The sequence below is a fragment of the Mastomys coucha genome, unplaced genomic scaffold (genome assembly GCF_008632895.1).
Source record: "Mastomys coucha isolate ucsf_1 unplaced genomic scaffold, UCSF_Mcou_1 pScaffold20, whole genome shotgun sequence".
NCBI classification, from domain to species: Eukaryota; Metazoa; Chordata; class Mammalia; order Rodentia; family Muridae; genus Mastomys; species Mastomys coucha.
The window spans coordinates 943,208-963,564 of NW_022196903.1; positions in this window are offsets into that span (position 1 = coordinate 943,208).

Consider the following 20,357-nt stretch of genomic DNA (forward strand, 5'->3'; position numbering starts at 1 on the left):
TCCCCTACACTGGGGCACAGAACCTTCACTGGGCCAAGGGCCTCTCCTCCCATTGATGATCGACTTTGTAAAGTAGAGGCATGTGTTTCAAAATCCCAATGATACACCTCCTCCAGTGAGATCAAACCTCTTAATCCTTCCCAAACAGTTCTAACAACTGGAGGCCAAGTATTCAAACATGCAAATCTATGATGGCTGTTCTCATTCAAACCACACATTAGACATAGTATTGACCAGCACATTCCCAGCACACAGTTCTAAATGAGAATAAATAAGATGTACATATGCAAAAAAAAAAAAAACTTTATGGAGAATGAGACCAGCACAATGGGAGTGTAGAGACAAAGATCTCCACTTTGTCAAAGCAAGCCTTGGCAGAGTTCACTCTCCTAAATGAGCTCCCCAGTGTACAAAGCTGCTACCCCTAGAGACCTTCCCCGACTGCCTCAATCCAAGCAGGACTTCTGTGACTTTCAGAATTGTCATTTTACAATGAATTTTTCTCTCCAAGATTGTAACATCTTGGGAAGTTGGAACTGTACCAAGCATATCTCCTGAAGCCGTGCTGGCAAAGTAAATGGTAGATGCTGTGTTTTCTGGGCAGGCTCTAGTTCACTAACAAGCTATCTCCCCCCCCCCTTTCATTTCTGCTTTCCTAATCCACCAGCAACAAGTCTTTATCACTCCCATTTGCATATCTATTTACAATGATATCATAGTTTGCATATATATGTTATGTTCATTTTGCTTAAACAAAGTGCATTTATTTTGCTGCCATTGTGAGGGAAAAAAAAATGTTAACATCAAGAACGTCGAATTTCCCATCTGGTAGCGAATCTCACAGCAAAGAGCCTTTTTGGAAGCATAGCTAATCCTTTAAAGAGATGTATTTCACAACTCCGCTCTTAAATGATGGCAACAAGAAACATGTTTTTGCAAAATGTGGCTCAGATGCCTGAGTGCCAAATTCTTAGTTTAGAATATAAAACATGGGAGAGGTTGTGGATATGTCCTTAAGGGAGAGAGAACATCCTAACTGAACAATTCTATAGCAGATTTGTCTTCCCTGGAGATGAAGGTTGGTGGACTGTGCTAGAAGGTTGGAGAAGGTAGGCTTGAAAAGCAAATGCGAGAATCCAAGGAGGGTAAGCTCTTTCTTTCCTCTCTGACCTAAATTTAACGCTTTGTGTTCCATTCTCAAGTTTCTGTTCCCTTTCCATATCTCTCACTCTCAGATGAACCAGCATCTTATTTCACTCACACACACACACACACACACACATGCACGCGCATGTCAATCATTGATGATGTCTCTGATGCCTACCTTAGTACAGAGCCAAAGGTGGCCTCTGAGACTTTATCTTCCTTGACTTATCATCCCAATGGCAAAATTGGATACAGCGTTCATTGAGGAAAAGCCTTCCGCACTTGACACTGTTCCTTGGGGGCTTCTATCTGGCTCACTTTAGTCTTGTCATTTGCTTCTTTCATTTTTTTTTCTTCTCTTTGCAGTATTCAAGTGACTCCAAGGATCACTCAGCTCACAGATTTCTTTGCTTTCCGTTCTGACTCAGAGTCAATCTAATGAGTTTGAAATGACATAAATATCTATTTAAAGATTCTCAAGGATAGGCATATTCTCTTCCATATTAGACTCATGTGTCTACCTGTGACATCGTGTTCTACAATGGCATGTCACAGCCAACAAGTCAATTTTTTCAATTAATATATTTATTAGTTGATGTTAACTGTGTAAATATTTACTGTGTGCAATATGAGACTTTCATACTCCTATACATTTTAGGGTCACTCAAACAAGCTGAATAACACGTGCATTCTCTCTATACTGATCACTTTTGTGGTGAGAACTGCAGAGCCTTCAAGGTGATTTTCAAGTATACAGTGTGCTGTTATTAGTGTTGTCACCATGCTGTACAATAGGTACAAAATTCATTCCAAAATGGAGTTACTAAATTTTGCCCTCCAAAGCTGCTTCCCTCAACGTTTTTCTCAGAGCAAAATACAGGGTAGAGGCTGATTTTGATCAGGGTCTTGTCCTTAGTCGTTCATCCAGAATGTCTGGAGTGAAGCCTGGTACATGGGAAGTGGTACGTAGATGATAAAGAAAATCTAGTGCTATAGAGTTACAAATGAAGAACGTTTGAAATAACAGATAGCTATTATTTGTAAGTGAGGGAGAAGAGCAGTGGGGGGGGGGAGGGAGGAAAGGTCTTGAAGGACTAGCAGTAATGCAATAAGAAAATCCGAGAAGATGGCCTCACGAGGGGAACAACAGAATTAACAACCATAAACATCATGTGAGAAATGTACTTTCAGTCAAGTCATGGAAAAAGAGGGCATACAGAAAACAGCTCTGAAGGAATTCCCCAAACAAAGAAAGGTATAAGATTCTTAAGAAGAATAGAATTTTTTAGCACCTTAAAGGACTGTGAATGGGCTTGAAGACACAAGTGGAGGAATGATAGGAGATGAAGAGACGATATGGATATTTGAGTTTGTGGCCATTGAACCTGATGCATTCGCCATACTACTGCACCAAGGCCTACACTAAGTTGTGATGCTGAAATTGGCCAGTAGAGGGCACACAATGCTTCAACCTCCACAATTCTCCTCCAGCATCCTGAAATCCTTTACTACTACTGGATGAAGCATATACCCTAAGGCCCTAACCCTCTCAAATGCTGAGAACCAGTAAGCAAGAGAACCTCTCCAGACAAGAACTCTATAAGGGTTCATTTCCTTTGCCTAAGTGATCCTATATGGAAACAAAATAGCCATTAGATTCACCGTCTTGGCCTCATCTTTTGATGGAATTCCATGACAATGGGCTTGGCTGCCCGTGATAGAGGCTGGATGTAAAAGACTGGAGGCAGGATAAGATTTCACTAACACCAAATTCTGCCTATAATCAAACTCACTTCCAAGAAAGAAATGAAAATTCCGTTCCTTCTCTTCTCTGTCCTTCACCGTAACGTTTTGTGCAGTCCTGAGCCCCTAATTCTTTCTTATCCTATTAGTTTCTAATAGGCCTGTCTCTATTGTCGTTTAAAATAAATTTTCAAGCAAGGTATATCTTATAAAGCTCAATGTAGTTCATAAAGCTACTAGAACTGAGAAGAGTGCCTTGTTACTAGCTACTAACTTACACATAAACTTTTGGTACTATATTAGTGCAGAAAATGGGGTCTACTGTTCTGGGCTTCATGATTCACAGTTCCAAGACTCTGCCAATTATTCATTAGTGCACAGCTTATAAGAGGGCACAAAGTTAACAATAACAATTACATTAATGATAGAGTGAGTTATTAAAATGTATTTTAATAGCCACTATATTTGTGATGATAATTATGGTTATGACTAACTATGATTACAGCAGCTATTGTAATCATAATAAGCTCAAGGATGGTTTAATGCTAATTACTTCTATCCTAAAGAAATTAGAATATAGGACTGTAAGTGAATGCAGCTATGCTTGTTAGACAGAGGAATGTTTGTGGATATTGGTTACTGGATGTTAGCCTTCTCCTTGAAATCAATGACATTTTTTAATAAAACCAAAGTTGTTGGTTAGATGCTATGATCTGGGGAAGGGGGTAGGAGGGAATGTATGTTATTCTTAATTTTAAAAGCCTTAAATGGAAACTGTCTGGGATATAGGTAATATGCTGAAATGACCTTGTTTTTTTTTCCTTAATTCCACTTATCAAAGTGATGAGAGCCTCTGAGACACTAAAGAAGAGCCTGTCCAGCTATCATGATAATATGGAGTTCCCATACATGAACTTCCTGGGGATATTTCTATAGGAAGGTGCTCTAAGAGTATTCTCCTATTTTCATATGCAGAAGAAAGAACTTCTTGTTAATCATGACAACAACCCGGTGCATGTGCCACTAATTCCGAGAATGAATGGGTGTGGTTTGACAATTTATGAATCTTACAAAAGTCAGTACAATTTCCCACTGACTCTGTCCTCAACTCTCCCCAAGTGTATTTCTCTTCATGTCCTGGAGGCATGTTGTTTTACAGGATTCCTTGAATCACATGGTAAAGCTAACAATCTGGGGTGAGTTCACCATCAGACAAGCTGAGCCTACATGGTCTTTGTGGGGAAGAAGAAAATGTCGAGCACTGAATTTATAAATAAACATGAGATACACTCATTTTCATGCATAGTTCTTGCAGATTGGAATTTCTTTTAGTGATGGCTGGCTGTGGAGTCCAGCCAAGGGTTTGTAAAGACCAAGAGGATATCAGTACATGAGATGTCTTTACTAATAAAGTAGTCATACACATCACAACTAGCATCATCAGAGATGATAGTTTCTAATAGAAATATCTGAAGATGACACCAAGTTGCTCTCTTTGAGCTGACATTCATTGTCATAGAACCATGATGAAAGGTTGCATAGTGACCTCTTCCAGAGAGGTCAGGACCAAGAGCAATTTCTAACAGAAAAGACCTGGGTAGAAATGTCAGCCAAGAATTTGTCAAAGCTTTGTTGATTCTCCACTCTCAGGCTTCCTTGGAGGAGTTCTGATCAACATAGGATGCTCTGTTTTTTCATGCACAGTGTGGTGGCTCAGACTACCCCACTACTCCAACCCCCATCCCAACAGAAAACAGTCCACACAAGAAAAAGACTGCTTTCTGCCCAATTTGTAAGTGTGGTTGTGTACAAAGAAAGGGACTCCTGGGCTGCCTACAATTAATTTAAATATCTCAGTGAGGACTCCCAAGTTTATCATTTTTAGAGAAGTCACATTATTGAGATGAAGTAGAAATGGTGACTGCTGTTGTCCAAAACAGAAGCATGAGAAGCCATTTTCTCTCCTGTGGTTCCAAAGCTCCTGTTGACACATCAATAAAGAGAGGATGTTCCCAGACTAAGTTGGAATTCTCCTCCTCAGAATAATTGAAACCAACCTAAGACTTTGGAAGCCTAAAGACAAATGAAAAGGAAATGACAAGCAAGCCATTCATACAATTAGAGAAGGAAAAATTAATTGACCAAGGAGAAATTCTTAAAAGAAGACACAGTTGGCCAGGAAGAAGCACAGGGAAACTGGATACAACAAAAAGGGAGTAAGAAAAGGAAAGGTTCCCTTAAACAAGAGCTATGAAGTGGCAAGCAGGATTACACTAGATGCATGGCAAGCTGGTCCTGACAATGCCATGCCTGCATAGCTAAACAAGAGAAGAGATAAGCAGAATAAAAATAAAAAAATAAATAAATGCAAAGGGGGAAATGATAACTCAGGTATGGTGGTGCATTCCTGTAATATCATTTCTGAGAAAATGAGGAGACAAAAGAAATGCAAGTTCCAAGCCAGCCTGAGTATGTAAGGACAGGCTGTCTCAGAGAGTAAGAAAAGGGCTCTTTTTTTCTTTTTTTTAAAGAAGAAAGTAATAAGTGTCATGAGGAAATAGTTATAAGGTATATAAGTGACAAGAAGAGAGGGGCCATCACCCCTGTGTTGATGGATGAATCAAGGAAGACTTCATAAAAGGAACAGGCTTTCAGTTCAGCCACTGAAGGATGACTAGGTTGTCAATAAGAGGATTTCGACATTTCTTATAAAGAGGAGAATGACGTGAGGACAGGTTCAGGGTTGGGAATGTAATTTGTTTTTCAGCTGAGTGTCTGAGGCAAGAAGAGTGAGATAAAAGAGTGCCGAGAGACTCTCAGAACCCAAATCCTGAGCCCTCAGCAAGACAGGCTAAGAAGCGTGAACCCTATTCTTCAGGCAAGCATTCTTAATTTTGCTTTGCACGTAATTTTCAAAGGGCCAGTGAATCTGTTACGCATTTCTGTGACTGTGTACTTTTCTCAAGAAGAGAGACATTTCATTTCATCAGCTTGCAGCCTGGAATTTCCTTAGCTCAGAAAATAGCTCTCTGATCTGCCCACTCGAAGCTCCTCTTGCCTTAGACACTGCCCCTAACACACAAATACAAGCTCCTATCCTCTAGAGGTGGGGTCTCTCTTGGTTCCAGAGTGATAGTCCAGTGGTACCTGGTGTGTACAAATTACTTCTAACCAAAGAATGTGGATTTGGGAATTCTATTTTCATGAGCACCATGCAGCCATGAAGGAGTATTGAAATGTTTGTACAAATGTACAATGTTACATGAATTTAATACTCTTTACATGCAGTGTAAACAGCTACAAAGCCAAAGAGATGGCTCAGTGTCTAAAGCGCTTGCTGCACGGAGCATGAGTTCAGATCCCAAGCACATACTGTATCATTCAGGCTCATGCCTGTAATCCTAGTATTGGGAGACAGAGACAGGAGGGTCCCTGAGTATGCTGTCCAGACATTCTAATCAGTGAGCTCTGGATATCTTCTACAGAACCTTCGCATATCCATCAAGTATCAGTGTGAAACCCTATCTGAAAGTGTAAGGTGGACAGCTATGGAAGGTGACATCTGACACAAAACTCTGACCTTTGCACTTGCTCACAAGAGCAACCCCCCTCTCAAACACACACATACACACATACATAACTTCAGAAGCACCAGAGTTGCCCATCAGTTCATGCTTTTCTACTGTCAATTTTCAGTATTGAATCAGAGCTACATGCAACCATTCCTTGGCAAGGTAGGTTCTTTCCTACTACAGATAACCTGGCTCGAGTCCTAGACCATTGTAATAAGCATCTACATGGATCCTCCCTCCAAACCATCCTTCTCACTGTTCACAAGTATATGTTCCAACTCATATGAAATTAGATTGTGTGTGTTGGAACCTATATCTTAGTGACCCATTTTTGGGGGTGTTGTGTGTGTTTGTGTGTGTGTGTATGTGTGTGTGTGAGTTTGTGTGTGTGGTGTACATGTTCCAGTTCCACATTCGAGAGCTTTGGTGACTTTGTCTTCCATACACACTCAAAATCACAAGCCTTGAAGGCACATTGGACTGTACTTTCATAACTTTGGGGATCTACATGTACTCATACCTATGGTGGAAATGCTATTTGTTTTCTTGATCTAGTCATTCAATTGATCTGTCCACGACATCTCTCTTGCTCTTCTCTAGTCCTTCCAGGATAAATATCATCCCCCTTGTATATCCTTGTAGCAGGAGACTTTATTACTATTGGACTCCACTACAGCTAGTGCTTACTTGTGCCTTCCCTCAATTGCCTTTATTTTTACATTTGGCTTATAAACTTAGATACTTGATGGACATGTGAAAGTTCTGTAGAAGATATTATTTAGAGTAATAAGCCAGGAAGCCAAGATAGGAGCACCATTCATTCAAAGCCAACCTGGGTAGCATATTGTGAATTCCAGTCCAGCCTAAGCTACAGAGAGTAAAATCTGTCTCCAACAAAAGAGGCATAGAGATGTGATGAAATTGTGTGGTTCATCTGAAAGTATGGCAAGACGAGTGGCTTGGTCACCCTTGTCTGGATAAGTCCAAGAAAGAATGGACCGTTCATTGAGTTCATTGAGCTCAGGAGGGTAATTGCTATAATACACAGGTATTAATAATATGTAATTATTATTACATGTGGCTGGAGAAGTGAAGACACAGGTTGGGGGGGGTGGTCAATAAAGCAGGAGAAATAGGGTCATTGCTTAGGCAACAGGAACCCAAGATCAGCAATAGTAAGGAGAGGAATCACCTTAGACCTAGAGAAGAAAGCAGAAGTGGAAAGAATCAGCATTGTCAAGAGAGAGAAGAGTTCCTACCTCAAGATACAAAGTGGGTATGGATTCAAGCAATTACTTTGTAAGAAAAATGAGGTCTATTAAATCCAGGAAGGGATTAAATAGAAAGAACAGGTCCCAGGTGTAATTCATTATCACTCAGAGGTACAAAGAGTTATTTCCACTGCCCTTTATTAAGAACTCTCCCCCAAGCAAAGTTCATATAATATAGAGTCAAGACAAAGGTAGAATAACGATAATTTCATAAAGTGGGAGCAGGCATTAGGACATAAGGGCAGTGAAGATCACTCGAACTGAATCCACTTCACATCCAGGGTGCCCGTATAATTACATTTAGTTATACATGGGTAGGCTGTGGAAACAGCTGGGTGGACCTTAATTTAATTTAACTAATTGATTTATTGGTTTCATTAATTGCTGTCAAAGGATACAAATACTGTCCCCAGGGGCCACAGTTTAGTTGGTCATCACTATAGCTTCGAGAAAGTAATTGGATTTCTTAGTTTAGCCCTTAAGGTGAGCTATCAAAGAGCAAGCAAGATTTAGCAATATACTGCCACTGCAAATAAAGACGGAAGGCTGCCTACTGGTACAGACAGTGTCTTCTGGCTTCTGGGTGTCAGCTATGGCAGGGTCTGTTCCCATCAGTCTTCCTTAATTCCCTTTCATCATAGCAGATTACTCTCATTTCATCCCCAAGTGTGTGCTCTCTCTCTTTCTCTTTCTCTTTCTCTGTCTCTGTCTCTCCCTCATTCTTTTCTTTGGATTTTTCAAGTTTAAATATGAATTTTCTATATTAACTGATAAATAATTGATAGCGACTAATTAAAAACACATCAACTTAGTTTTCTTGTTAAATGTCAGCCTTGGCTAATACTAAAGCAGAGAGCTGATTTTGGGTAGCTGATACATATTGTCATTTTAAGCAAAATTAATTGATACACAATTTCACATATTGAAAATGAAAAAAGAACTCTGAATCCTATATTTATTATCCTTTGATCTTTTGTCTCTGCATAGGAAATGGAATTACAGTGAAAAAAAACCTGTAAGTAAAACTTTTGAAATGCTTTATTCAGTGGCACACTGAAGCACAAACAATATCAGACATAACAACGATTACTTTTATTCCTTTCTCCCATCTCTCCCTATCTCTCATTTTCTCCTCATGTTTGGCATCTTGAGGATTCTAAAGGACCTGTATCATTCAGAAAAAGTTAGCATGTGAATGCGGGCCGCCAATGTGCCCAGCACAGCGTGGCCACTAAATGAGAACCTATGATGTGGGGAGGTGCAGGTAGGGGGCGCTGTAGAGTGCGTCTTAGAATCACAGATCAAAGGAAGCAGTTGCTTGTTACTTCACACAAGGGAAACTTTGCTTGGAGACACTTCCAGAATAATTGGTAGGGTAGGCATCTTGAAGATGCTCAAGTCTTGCATCATTCAAATAAAAAGTATTTTTTTTATTTACCCACCATTCAATAAAAGTGGGATGATGGACATTATCGGAGCCTCCTTTATATTCAAAGGCTAACAGAACCCTGGGAAATTCAGGAATTAGGAATTCAGTATTTTTGTAAACACCCAAAACACTTTATTTTATAATCGTATTGATGTGTAGGATTAACGTGAGAGATTTTCACATTTACTCTTTTTATCATAATTTATTCCTTTTATTGAGAATAGATATTTTTTCTTACATAACATATTCTGATTACAGTTTCTAGTCCCTCTACTCCTCCCAGTTCCCGCCCACCTCCCTCCCATCCAGATCCACCCCTTTTCTGCCAATCATTAGAAAAAAATAATCAAAGGGATTGTTATTGAAGGAATAATGATAAAATAAAATAAAGTGTAATAAGATTAAAAAAAAAAAAACTAATGCACTGGAATTGAACAGAACAAACAGCAGAAGGAAAAGAGCCCAAAAGAGGACACAAGAAACAGACCCTGAGTTCCAGAACAGCCAAGGCTACAAAGAAAAACCCTGTCTCAAAAAAACGAAAAAAAAAGAAAAAAAAAAAAACCACCACCAGAAACAGACACATTCATCCACATACTCCCATAAAACACACTAAAGTAGAAGGCACAATATGTATACAAAGAAACTGTAGTGTAAAAAGAAAGAAGACAAATATATGTAAATGAAATTAAATTTAAAAAGGAAAAAGGAAAGACATAATGTAACATTGTGAGACAAAGGACGGGCAAAGATGCCACGGAGCCTGACTGAGTTTGCAGAAAACACATTCTTGAAATTTCAACAGCGTAGAAAAATTGGGCTCCCTTGCCTAACATACATTCTCTTGTGTGTTACGCCCCCCTCTAGGATTAATGTCTGGACCCCTAGAAAAGTTACATTTCCTTTCAGTTTTTAAGATTATTGTTTCAGAGTTAATTTTGGAGCCCATCTGTTCTGAGAGGAGAGACAGAAAGTTTCTAGGAGAGGAGGAGGAACGCAGCAGTGTGCACTGTGATTTCACCGAGGGGTCAAAACCCTGAAGGTCCAGGGGTGATGGCCGTATTTCAGTGTCGGCTCAGTACATAAGAGAGAGGGGAAGAGGCTCTGGTGTCCAAAGAATACAGAAAAAGGAGCAAGCAGCATCCACTTACATCCCTGCTTCTCAGCTTTTCTATTTACTCTGTAGTTCAATCCTGCCTCCAGTGGCGTTTTCCACATGAGTAATTTCATTGTGTGTGTACTCTGGTACCTTGCCTATTAAACTGTATTGTTCTTATAATCACAGAGAGCTACTAAAATACTAGAGTTAAGTCTTCATAAAATAATAACAGCATTACCTTAACTGCCTATAAAATATAGTTTGCATACTCTATTGACATTCATTCACATTGAATCATGGCCTAATTTTGCATCCCACAATTTCTTAGGACCCTTAATAGTGCTTGTAGATTTAATGACTGTGGTTTGGTTTTGACTGTACATGTACAAATGTACATATAGAGACTGTTGGTAATATGTCTTATATAATATACCAGATGATCTCAATGTGTTCTGCTACAACCCAAGAGAGCCTTTAAAAACTGCCTTCATGGTTTCAAGTCAATGAATTTCCATATCAACCTCACTGCCAATAACATGATGGCCATGGTGGGGTGTCTTTTTTCTGAAGGATTTGTAAGCCAGTGTCTGGTGAAGTAACAGTGTGCTGGGTTATCAGGTGGGTTTGAGGTTCTCGAGACTCTCTGGGTAATTAGTCCTTTTGAAAATATAAATATGAAATTTTGTTACTAGGCTTTCCAGAACTGAAAGAGATTTTAAAATAAAACCATCACTAATAACTTGACCCCCTCTAACAGACTGCACTTCTATCCCCACAGAGGATCAGGGTCCCCCTTGTGACACTTATCACCCAGGCCCTGTCTGTTGGAACCCAGTGCTGCTGCAGTCTAAATGCAAAATACCCAGTTTTCTTCCATGTTCCTCTAACAGAGAGCTGGCCTTCCTGCCGTGGGGCTCTTTTTATTGCACATGTGGAGTAAGGAACACTGGAATAAGGCAGAACTGCTCTTCAGGAAAAAACTGAGGCTTACATCAACAACAGCAAACAAACAACACACACACAAACTAACTGGCACATGCCATAATAGATTTCCCCAGAAACTGGACCAAACTGGTATTGACCAAGGAACCGTCAATGATATCAAACCATGAATTGCCTCTAATGAGGACTGGACTCTAACTTTTAAATATCTCATCTTCCTTGATAACCAGCATTAATAATTAATACCATTTCCCCTGTGTTCCAGGCAGTATGTATAAATCTCTATTGTCACTAAGAGTCTGTCTTCCAGTGGGATGATGAAGTATGCCCAGGGAAGTGACTGTGTCTTATCATTTTTCTATCTCCATTGTCTGGAACAGAATAACAGTTTAACAAATGTCTGAGCATAGAAGAAAGCGCCAAAGAAAAATGGGAAGAAGAAAGCATACTCTTCTCTTATTGAACATCAGGGGGCATCAGAGAAAGAATGCAGACGTACATGAAATCTTGTCTCCTCTTTTTATGACAGTGAAAGCCTATGCACATAGCCAGACAATCCTAACCAGTATTGTGAATTCATTTCTGAAAGCAAGGCAAGCATACATTGCTCTTGCCCCTCTGGTAGCTCTGGCCAATGGGATTTCAATCGTTTACTGTTTGTTCTGGTAAGTCTCAACAATGAACATCATGTCCTTGCAAATGTAGCAAAGTGCGTGCATTATCTTTGGTTAGGAACCCTGTATAGTACCATGACATTTTGTAGAAAATCATTTCAATAGAGTGTTTTAAAAGCAGATTGATTTTCTAGCCGCTCTCTGCACTCTTTGCAGCTGTGTTCCCCCATCCAGTACTTTGTACTGTAGTCTTCAAAAAGCAACACTAGAGGGATCAGCCTCATATTTTTCAGAGGCCTTTTGTATCAACCAAGCCAAGTACAATTAAGGCTGTTCCCAGAAGGAGGAACGGATAACGTTGGCAACTGGGCTGTACCACCCAGAACCACAAAAAGAAAAAGCTGCAAACGTAACCAACATGGTTTTCCTCAGCCTCTATAACCCAGAAAACCTACGTGGCATTTTCTATGGAAAGAGGCAGTACTTTGGGAAATTATCTTTTAAAAATTAGCCAGCGGTCTATTGGGGACTCAAGAGAAAGTCTGCCTGGAAGGGGGGGGGGAGAGAGTTGAAGCAGTAAATAAGCAGACTTGTTGCTCAATAATACTGCCAATTTTTCTCCCCCTGCCCCATCCTCCGCCGCCCCCACACACATACTTCTAAAGGACAAAATCAATTAAATGTCAGATTTTTCCCAGATGATTAGCACCTTCAGATTTCAGACTAATCCCCCCCCACACACACACACACACAAAAAGAAGTAGGGCTGTTAATGAAGGTAAGTGGGGAGACACACCAACTCCTCCTTTTCAAGATGAGGTGGTAAAACAATTCCATAACCCTTCCCCTGGACATTTTGCTCTTCAATTTTGCTTCACCTGTGGACCCGAACACACACATAACTGGACAGAAACAGTGTCGTGCTGGCGTTATAGAAGGGTGAAAGGGAAGTAATCGGATTGATGATCCAAGTCTGTCAGAACTAATAAGGTGAGTGAATCAGATAAAATTAATGAAGGGAAAGAAAAAAACCCTCTCTTGTCTGTAATGTCAGACAACACTGTAGCTTTAATTTGTCGATTTCACAAAGGCCTTCTGGGCTCCCGAGCTTATGCGGTTAGTGAATTACCTCACTTGCCGATCCTCTCATCCCTCTGGTCCCCCTGGTCCATTCTAATTAATATAAAAAACATGCTGCTCTAATAATTTGACCATACCATTTCTCTCCTCAAAACCTCACAGTAGCTTTTAATTGCACTAAAACCTGGAATTCAATTTAAAATCGATACCCAGGCTCTGAGGCTGCGCTTCGGATGTTCTCTAGTCTCTGACCCCAACAGTGGCCTCCGTGCTCCGCCCAGCCAGGCCTGTCACTCCAGGCTGTCAATTTGCTTGACTCCAATAACATCTTGACACGGGCCCCTTCCGAAAGACAGTAACAGTGGCCAGTTTTTGTTGGCTGTGGTGTTTCGTTGGACACTGATTTGGTGTGCAATAAATTTCATTTTGTTTCTTTTAAATGCCACGTTCTGCTTTTTTTTTCTTCCCTTTCTTCGTTAAGTCTACAGTTCCTAACAGAACTCTGGGGGCTCCGCAGAAGGTGGTCAGCCGTTTCATCGGAGGAGATCTGACAACGGCTTCAAGTCTTTATAAGTCAAGAATGACGTAGATGGAGAAATTAGAGGAAAATAAGCGGGCTCCCTTCAACCACTCCCACCCCTACCAATCACCTCCTAATGTGATCCTCCCCCCTACCCCCCGCCACCCTACCCCCAGTGAAATATATAGAGCCAGCCCTAGCTTTCCTCTACGGTGGAACTTCCCAGCAATGTCCTTCCATAAAAGGGATGGGTCTTGTTTCCAAGCCAAGGATCTGCCTCCCACTACTTGGCCTGGATAGTGGACGGATATTTTTTTTTCTTCCTCTTTTTTTTTTTTTTTTTTTTTAAACATGAAGGCAACGTGGAAGTCTCTGGAACCCTGCCTGCAGTCCCAGCCAGCCTAGAATTACTCAGTGCTTCAGGGCCCTGAGCCAGTAGCCACCTCCCTGCCACCTCTGCCACGTTAGCTTAAAGTAATGTGAGTTCAGAATAGGGTCTCCGTCAACTGAAAAACATTCTCTTTGAGATCTCTTGAGAAAGCAGCACACCCTCTATCCCCACTCCCAATTACAGAAACAGAAAGTGAAGCTGCCTTTACTCTTATCAGGAAGCAGCAGTTAAGAAGCCAGGTTGCAGCCTCTCCGTCTCTCTGAGCGCCCCATGGATGCCCTACAAAAACAGGGCTGCCTGCCACCAAAAGAGAGCCCCGAGGGAGGAGGAAGGTCCTTTGAAAAGTTCCTCCAGAGGCAGGCCCCTTCTGTCAGTCACTGTGTCTCGTGGAGTTCTCCTTTCCAAATCCTCTTCAAGAAGATGCCTAGGGATTGCAGACCTGTCTTGGGCCTTCCAGAGGAAAGGGAGTATACATACATCTGAATTACAAGTTACTTTCTTTTTCCTTTCCTTTTGAGAGGGACCTGCTTACCCTCAGCTCTGGTAACCTGGTCCGTAGGAGCCAGAAGAGCAGGTTCTCCTTAACACCATAGACCAAATGGAAATCAGATCCTTATCGGTGGGCTTCAATTTATGAAGAAGGAAAAGGGGTGAGGAGAAAGGTCCCCTGTAAAGTGCCTGATTTCACAAGAACAGATACCTGAGTTTAATTCCCTAAACTCGGGGTTGGTACAGTGCACTTGTAATCCCAGTGTTGGGAGACAGAGATGGGTGGCCACCTGGGACCCAGCAGCCAGAAAGTCTTAATGAATTTCAGGGCAATGATCCAGTAAAGAAGCTGGAAAAAAAAGGTATATGGCTTCTGAAGGACAATCAAGTTGTTCCCTGGTCACTGCACATAAGACATAAGCATATACTCACATGCCACCCCTAATATAAGAGGAATAGGGAAAGGTGAGGCTTTGGAAACTGAGTTCTGTCTTAAACAAGAAAATGGATGTCTGACTCCAGACAGTCTGACGTACAGAATAATATGTGTGTCCAACCAGCTCTTCCCACACCCAGGGAAAGGTACTCCTCAGACAGAATACACATGCACACGCACAAGCCCCCCCCCCACACACACACACACAAAATTTGGATTTGAATCCTGCTTGGGTCTAACACTTACAAACTATCCATGTTATTTCATGCCATGGTCATCTTGCAATTATCTCTATAAGAGAGGATAGAAATGATGATATTCAGCTTTTGGATGTCCATACTACCTTCCCCAATGTCCATACTACCTTCTAGTATTTTAATATCAGTATTGTCAAATTAGACTTCCCTTACACATAAAATGGAAATAATAATAAGATGGGCCAACCCAAAAGAGCAGTTGGGATGGATGAGTGACTCAGCTCATGTCAAGAATCAGATCTGTACATAGAGTGGGCACTCAGTGAAAGCTATGTCTTCCCTTCTGTAGTATGAGCGTAGGTAAGTGATAGTGCTGCCATTAGGACTTCGGTGCCCCATTCCAATGTCTGTTTCCAATTATTCTGATTTAAGCTGGTGGTAGTATATCTATAGCCATCTAACTTGGTGCCAAATATTAAAAAAAACATAATAAATGTATAATTTGAATCATCCATAGTTAAGAATCATCCATAATTAAGAATATTACCAATCACCTTACCCTTAAACACAAAACCATAAATTGAAGGATTTCAATCAGGTACAGCCCTTCTTGGCCTCATGTCTAGCCACACAGAGGAGATTTTTATTTACCCTCATGAAAGGTTAGTTTTATTTTTTCTTCTTGATCAAAGCAATCAGGTGTGACGAGCCATCAGCAGAATGACATGCCTATTTGTCCCATTGTCACTGTCACAGATCTCTATCTGGCCACAGCGACAGTGCTGGGACATGCATTTCCTGTGGCAGAACATGGTCACCTTGCTGTTCAGTAGAGTTTGTAAGACTTAGCTGGAGGAGAAGTGAACTGTGGATAACCCATATGCTACTAAATAGTTGCTACATTATTATTTTGTTCACAATTATTCTATCAAAAAAATACAGATTTATTTGGGAAGGCTCAGAACAATGAAATAAATACAGTACTGATTTCAAAGGCAAATGCCATGTCATTTTGAGATGAGTCACCCTGGAGAAGACAATGATAAATCAACCAGATAATTCCTGCGTGTCAGAGAGTTTTAAAGGTGATAGCTAGTAAATTGAAGTACACATCAAAGTTTCTCAAATAAAAATGTTAAATATAAGTTACTTCTTTATCATATCTAAAACCTGTCAAGCACAGGGGAAAATAATCGGTCCCACCCCCACTGAGCAGATCTCAAAAGTAAATGCATCTTCTTATATCCCAGGAGTGGCCTTAGGAACAGAGATGGCTGTAGTTCCAGCTATGTGGGAGTGTCATGAAGTTCTAGCCCAACCCGCACCAATTGTGGCTTGACTGAAGCCCGTCCAGATGCATGTGACAGGGCTAAAAGATGCACACAGGAAGCTAGGTACAAAAGGTACTCCATGATCTCTCAAGGCGTGGGGCTGATGAAAAGGTGGATGGTCAAGGAAGGAGACAGTTTCTGGGGCTGTGGCTACAGCGGGGTGCTCTGAAGAGTTGCCCTTGAGCAGCCAGCAAGCTAGGTCTTTGACTTTAAGATGTGGGTGCTCAAGCTAATGACAACACCTGTTTTCACCAGCTGTTGAAGCCTGGGAACTTCCCCACCCCACCCTCCAGTTACCATTGAATGACGTATTTTGAGAAGAGATTGATGCTACCTGTTGTTAATTTTTGATGTGAGTGGGCTGAGAATTAAGGAGGAGGAAAAATCGTGACATGCAGATGATTGTTCCTCCCCTATGGATCAGAATTTTAATCACACAATAAATATTCTTACTCTTCTCGTGGAAGATGCAGGTGACCTTTATTTTATAAAAGCTAGTAAAAACTCCAGTTTGTGTTTCTCCCTGTTCCCAGGGATCTTTGAGGGAAGGATTATGTCTTCACTAAAATTGATATTTATCAAAAACAACGCTGCTGGAAATGACAAAGGGCCAGTCCAGTGTGGCCTTCCCAGTTGAATGTGGATATTGTGTCTTTAAGGTGGTGGGGGCTCCCTAGCTCCATAAGGTTGAACTTTGCCTTCCTAGGGCAGTGAGTCATCCTGGGAAGCTCAGACAAATGGAATCTCTCACTAAAGAGACCAGGCAGGGCCTGAGGGGAGAATCACCTCCCCCACACACAATGAAGTACACAGGCCATGGTAGTCCTTACAGCAAATTCTAAAATAAATATCATAATTCAGGACAGAAGCAAACCTGGTCCTCCTCTAATCTTTTAGGACCCCTGAGGAAATAGGACACAGTAGAGTGGGGTGGGCAGCTGTCAGTTCTCTTAGGGCCCCTTTAATGTGTTCTCCTCACACCATGACACCATAGCCCTAACACTAAGGTTTGAGGAGAACACAATTTTCACACAAGTGTCAGGATGTAAATGTGTAAGGAATGATAGTTTTTTCCCTAACATGAAAATAAAGAGAAGGAAAAGAGGGAAATGGAGTGGAAGGGAGAGGAGGGGAGGAAAAGGGAGAGAAGGGGACCACATAATAAAGTGAAAGAGCAAACAAAACAAAGTTTCTTTTTCCTCTTTCCCTCCTCCACATACTTCTTGGGGGGGGGGGTAAGGGGGTGAGGGCTTCTTATATTTCCACAGTAAATTTCAGAAGTATTCAAAAGCACAAAATGCATTGTGAACACCCTGAAAGCTTCTAAAATAACAGTTACCAATCACATCAAGAACAGAGTTCTAACATTGGACCAAGCAGGAAGAGGTGTACAGGCATATGAAGAAGAGGAGGGAGAGGAGGAAGAGAGGTAGGACAAGAGGAGGAAAAATAGGTAGAAAAGAAGGAAGAGGGAGAAGTGGAGGAGAAATTGGGAAAGAGAGGAGGAGAGGAGGAAGAAGGGGGAAGAGAGGAAAAGGAGAGGGTTAAGGGAAAGAGGAGCTCAGAGTGACATGAATGGTGCCTTTAGGAGTAGTTCTGTATTCCTGGTGCCCTTCCTGTCCTCCCTCCCTGGATTTCAAAGGACTCCATTCTACAATGGTGAGGGGAAACTAACACATTGTTCTTAAATGTTTCTGTCTTGTTTATTCACAAAGCCTATCAGAACAGAAACAGAACAAAAACAGACCTCTCCAATACAAGGACATAATTTGTGTTAACAGAAACCACTATGTGCAAACTTTTACCTGATTTTGTGTCTCCAAACTGAGTAAATGAGACAGGTTGCTTAGGTGAATGAAAACTTTTCCTAAAGGCAGAAGTTCACGTTTAATTACGTTTAGTGTCACGGAAGCTTTGTGCAATCCCATGTAAACTTGTGTTAATAATGAGCTGTTTCTTGTTCTGTTTTTATTTTGACTTGAGGTTGAGCCATTAAGATGACAAGTGAAAATCTGCTAATAATTGATTCTTAATTAAAAGAAGAGATCTAAGGTGTAAAAGTGTACCTCGTGTGCTGGGGTAAAAGTGAAACTTTCTGTAGTTGCAGCATAGGGACAAATTTATGCACTGCTGTAATCTATTTTGTAACACTATGGGGAACTTAAGGGCTTATTCTGATGGACTATTATTGATCTTGTTACTCTCTCAAGGCTATGTCCTTGGTCATCCTTTCTCCATCCCAATATTTGACCTGGAATTTGGGTCTTCGGTGTTCTGGCTAAATCCTATCTTGGTTTTGTTTATTTTCCTCCTCCTTCCATCTTTTAATGTTCTAAAAACGTGGAGCCAGCTGAGTCTATCTGCTTGTTGTCTCCTTTTCTAAAGTGATGGGCTGCCTGCTTCCATTCTCTGCCCATTTCAGTGTTACTCTTTCTTCAAAGGCCTACAAAGCTATCTACATCCTCTCCAGGACACAAGCTAGACTTCAGTGTGGTCCTGTATCTGTCTCATGCCCCTCAACTGATGCTATAGCCTACATCCTTTTCATTATCATACCCACTCAATTATATATCATAATCTCCTGTTCTTAAAAAGTACATCATTCCTTAATGCAAAACAGAAAACATTAGTCATCTTAGGGCTATTCCCTTCAGACATCTGTGCCCAACATTTAGACAGTTTCTTTATTGTACACAGACAACATCACGGTAAAAACGAAGCAAAATGTTGGGTCTAGGCTAGACAGATCTGTCAACTGTAAAAAAGAAAAAAAAAAACCCAAGTGGAATAATCAGATCAAGCCAGATTTCCAGAAAGTCTCATTCCCCTTGGTCATTGGACCACCACCTTGTAACTGTGGTGATGTGCCCTGGAAAATTAAATTGACCAAGTGTATCTGTTTGTCTGATTTGGTTTGCCTAATCAATATAAAATAGGTTTCCCACAACGACCCAAAGTGTTCTTGTCTATTCCTCTAAAAATCTTAGGCCTTAATCTATTTTTATCAGAGTGTCTAAGGGAAGTTGCTCTTTTCCAGAGTCTTCTATTGGGTTTAAGAAACATGCCACCAAGTTTCCTAAAGATGGAAAACAATACACTTACAAGAACAGGACTGCTTTTTTTCCCCGTAATTAAACACTGTCTGCTGATCACTTCTCAGAAGATGGAAGAGCCTTGCTCTCCCAGTGAGGCCAGTGTCTGCAGGAAGGTTCCTGGCTTTCGTGAGGACAGCTGTCAGCAGGACTGCCGCAGGCTCTCCTGAAACTGGCTAGTCATCACGTCCACAGCCTCTCTCCCTGTTTCTCTCCTGCCTCAGGCAATCTTTCCACCCCTGGTGATGCTGTTTCCTGCTTTCCTGCTTCTCTCTGCCTGCACCCTTCCATTCCTGGCTCTTCACTCCTGAGCACCTTGCTGTGGAGATCAGACCCTGGGGCACGCACTCAGTTTCTCAACAGACAGAATTCACCAGTACCCACAAGTAACCAAAGATTAAGCAAAAAGAAACATACAAATACAGTTTCCAAACAACTCAAAATGACACACAAATCAACCCACTCTTTGGACGTTAAAATAAAACGAGTACACTGGATGGGGAAAATAACATGTGCTTCAGACTGCCTGATAGAAAACCAACTGTGTACAAGTGTAGATTTACCTGTATAAAATCCAATATTTAGAGATGTTGTGGATGTTTTATCCCAACTGCAAGAAAGTTTTGCTTCAAGTCAGAACATTCTCTGTATTGAGATCATCCTCTTGTTGGTATTAACTAGCTGTGTTCTTCCACAGCCCTCACCCTTTCAAAAAGAGGTCATCTAGAAACTCGGGTAATCCTAGTTCTAGATACAAATGTATAGTGTTGGAACAAAGCAACAGTGATGTCCATTTAGAGTTTGTAGTTGGCACTAGATGCATGAAGCAAAGGATCCAGAGAGTTAAATAACAAAGTTCACAAACCGAGCAAACCAACAGGTACATGGTGTCGCCTCTCATGGAGAGCAGCCTACACATGTGATAGCTCTGGCTCGAAGCGGCGCGTCCACAGACACCAGATACAAGCAGCTCTGTGTTTTTGGAAGTTTAATTTGGGGGGGGGG